The 3251-nt window shown below is 45.5% G+C and overlaps 1 pseudogene; it reads right to left on the reverse strand.

Annotated features, from left to right (window-relative positions):
• The window catches only part of LOC115195464 (activated CDC42 kinase 1-like), a 16269-nt pseudogene continuing 13018 nt past the window's right edge, over positions 1-3251 (reverse strand).

Here is a 3251-nt window from a genome sequence, read left to right on the forward strand (position 1 = left end):
TATAATCCAGAGTTGATCCAAAAATCTGTTTATTACAAAATATCAGACGTGCTGTATTACAGATCTGTTGTCCTCCAGCCAATATTACTACCATCAGTTTATAGCACTACCAGCAAGAGCCAGCACACACACACACACACACACACACACACACACACACACACACACACACACACACACACACACACACACACACACAAGCATCTTCAGGATTATCATTATTCTTATCATCTTAAAATCTTCTGTCTGTCACACACCATTAAACACTATACTGTTTACAGGACTTATCAACACATATATACTTGTATTCCATGTAATATTAACATTACAATAGTACATTATCTACAATACAACAGCATCCTCAGACATGTGGACCCAGTCAGGAAGTCATGAAAGGTGCTACAGGTACAGCAGAATATGGTCTTTATCCCTGATCACAGCAGATAATCACCAGTACAATCAACAGCATTTACAGCAGGTATTCACACACACACTCACGCACGCACGCACGCACACACACTCTGAGAGCTGAAGTCATTACAGCAACATAAATAATCCCTAGACATCCAAACAATAAATATTCAGACTTCATATTTGACCCTGTGAGCGACTGTGTAATACTAACAATGATATATATATATATGATTAATAACTAAATAATATAACTATATAATAACTTAACTACTGAGCATGCAGTCGTGTGCTTGTCCAGTGTTTCCCTTCGTAGGACTCAGCCATGTCTGTTCTATTAAGTATATTTCTATGGCCCGCCCTCAGTCAGCTAACGTTACTAGCTTCACCTGATTGTCAGAGTTCTCTAGTACACAGGTGGGCTGGCCTGTAGGTTTAGGTCTGTGGTTAATGGTCTGTAATTATAGGAAAATGTCTGTAGTTTGTAGTTTCCTGTCTGTAGGTTTAGGTCTGTAATTATAGGGAAATTACTGTCGTTTCCGGTCTGTAGGTTTAGGTCTGTGGTTAAAGGTCTGTAATTATAGGGAAATGTCTGTAGTTTCCAGGTTGTAGGTTTAGGTCTGTGGTTAAAGGTCTGTAATTATAGGGAAATGTCTGTAGTTTGTAGTTTCCTGTCTGTAGGTTTAGGTCTGTAATTATAGGGAAATGTCTGTAGTTTCCAGGTTGTAGGTTTAGGTCTGTGGTTAAAGGTTGTAATTATAGGGAATTGTCTGTAGTTTCCAGGTTGTAGGTTTAGGTCTGTGGGGTTAAAGGTCAGTAGTCCTGGAGTCTGTCTCAGCCTACTTTCCCATAAGAGTCCAGAAGCAGGATGCTTGCCTGTTCTAGGTTCCACTGGCAACGCTCTAGAACCTCCTGGCACTCTGATCTAGAACGCAGACCCAGGCGAAACAACTGTTCTACCTATAACAGAGAGAGAGAGATGTTAGAGAGAGAGAGATGTTAGAGAGAGAGAGATGTTAGAGAGAGAGATGTTAGAGAGAGAGAGAGATGTTAGAGCGAGAGAGAGATGTTAGAGAGAGAGAGAGATGTTAGAGCGAGAGAGAGATGTTAGAGAGAGATGTTTGAGAGAGATATGTTCGAGAGAGAGAGGTGTTAGAGAGAGATGTTAGAGAGATGTTAGAGAGAGATGTTAGAGAGATGTTAGAGAGAGAGATGTTAGAGAGAGAGAGATGTTAGAGAGAGAGAGATGTTAGAGCGAGAGAGAGATGTTAGAGAGAGATGTTTGAGAGAGATATGTTCGAGAGAGAGAGGTGTTAGAGAGAGATGTTAGAGAGATGTTAGAGAGAGATGTTAGAGAGATGTTAGAGAGAGAGATGTTAGAGAGAGAGAGATGTTAGAGAGAGAGATGTTAGAGAGAGAGATGTTAGTAGGGGGAGATCTTAAAAAGAAAGAGAGAGATGTTAGAGAGAGATGTTAGAGAGAGAGAGATCATAGAGAGAGAGAGATGTTGGAGAGAGATCTTAGAGAGAGAGAGATGTTAGAGAGAGATGTTAGAGAGAGAGAGATGTTGGAGAGAGATCTTAGAGAGAGATGTTAGAGAGAGAGAGATGTTGGAGAGAGATCTTAGAGAGAGAGATGTTAGAGAGAGATGTTAGAGAGAGAGAGATGTTGGAGAGAGAGAGTGTGTGTGTGTCTGTATGTGTGTACCTTTAGTTGGCATATTGCCTGAGGGATGTTCCAGCTGTGAGTCTCCAGTGCCACTTCACACTCCTCTGCTGTCACACCATGCACTGCCCCCTACACACACACACACACACACACACACACACACACACACAAACACACACACACACACACACACACACACACACACACACACACACACACACACACACACACACACACACACACACACACACACACACACACACACAGTTTTAGGATCTCATTAGGTTCCGAAGTCTTGTGACTTCAAAAAGCATTTAAATGTATTTCTGACCAGATAAACAGGTAAACACAAAGAGAACTTGAATGCAGCCTCATTCTACAATGCTTGTTCTGAGCATCTCTAACCTGAATGAGGCTGTTCTCCCGTTGCCTGCTGGGAGCTGTAGTTAAATGTTGAGTCCTGTGGTTGTTGTTGTTGAAAGAGGTGTTAGGCCTTGCCCCACCCCCGCCTGGTTGCTGTTTCATCATGGGTCGGACAGTGGCCATTTTGGCAGCTCCATATCTCTCCAGGTAGGCGGGGCGTTCAGAACTCTGAGAGCTGTCAATAAGGGGATCCAATGAAGCGCTGGGAGGAGGGGCAGCAGTGAGCCTGGAGGAATACAGGGAGGAGGGAGGAGAGGAAGAGGGGGAGGAGGAGACTAGAGAGCCGAGAGGACCAACAACACCATACAGCCCTGTCCTCTGACGAGGGGAGACGGAGAGCGGAGGGGGGGGGAGACAAAGGGGGGGAGGAGGAGAGAGGGGAGACAGAGAGGGGAGGAACTAAAGGAAGGGGGGAGGCGGAGCGTGAGGAGGGTTGAGAGAAGGCGTGGTCTCTGGGAGGGATCTGAGGGGGCGTGTCATCCCTCTCACCTAGGGAAATGTGTTTGGAGGAGCGGAGGGGTGGGATGGGGGAGCGTGGAGGTAGCATGGGTCTGTCCTCATAGGAAGAAGAGGAGGAGGGGGGAGGAAGGTAGATCTGTCTGTGAGGGGCCGGGGGGGCCAGGGAGAGAGGGAGGGGGGAGGAGGGGAGGGAACGGCCGGCTGTCATGGGAACACGCAGTTTCACCATCACCTGCAGGTCAGCAGGAAGAGAAAAAATATACAGGAATTATTCACAATATTAACAGTAC

This window comes from Salmo trutta, chromosome 6 (assembly GCF_901001165.1).
Source record: "Salmo trutta chromosome 6, fSalTru1.1, whole genome shotgun sequence".
Lineage (NCBI taxonomy): Eukaryota > Metazoa > Chordata > Actinopteri > Salmoniformes > Salmonidae > Salmo > Salmo trutta.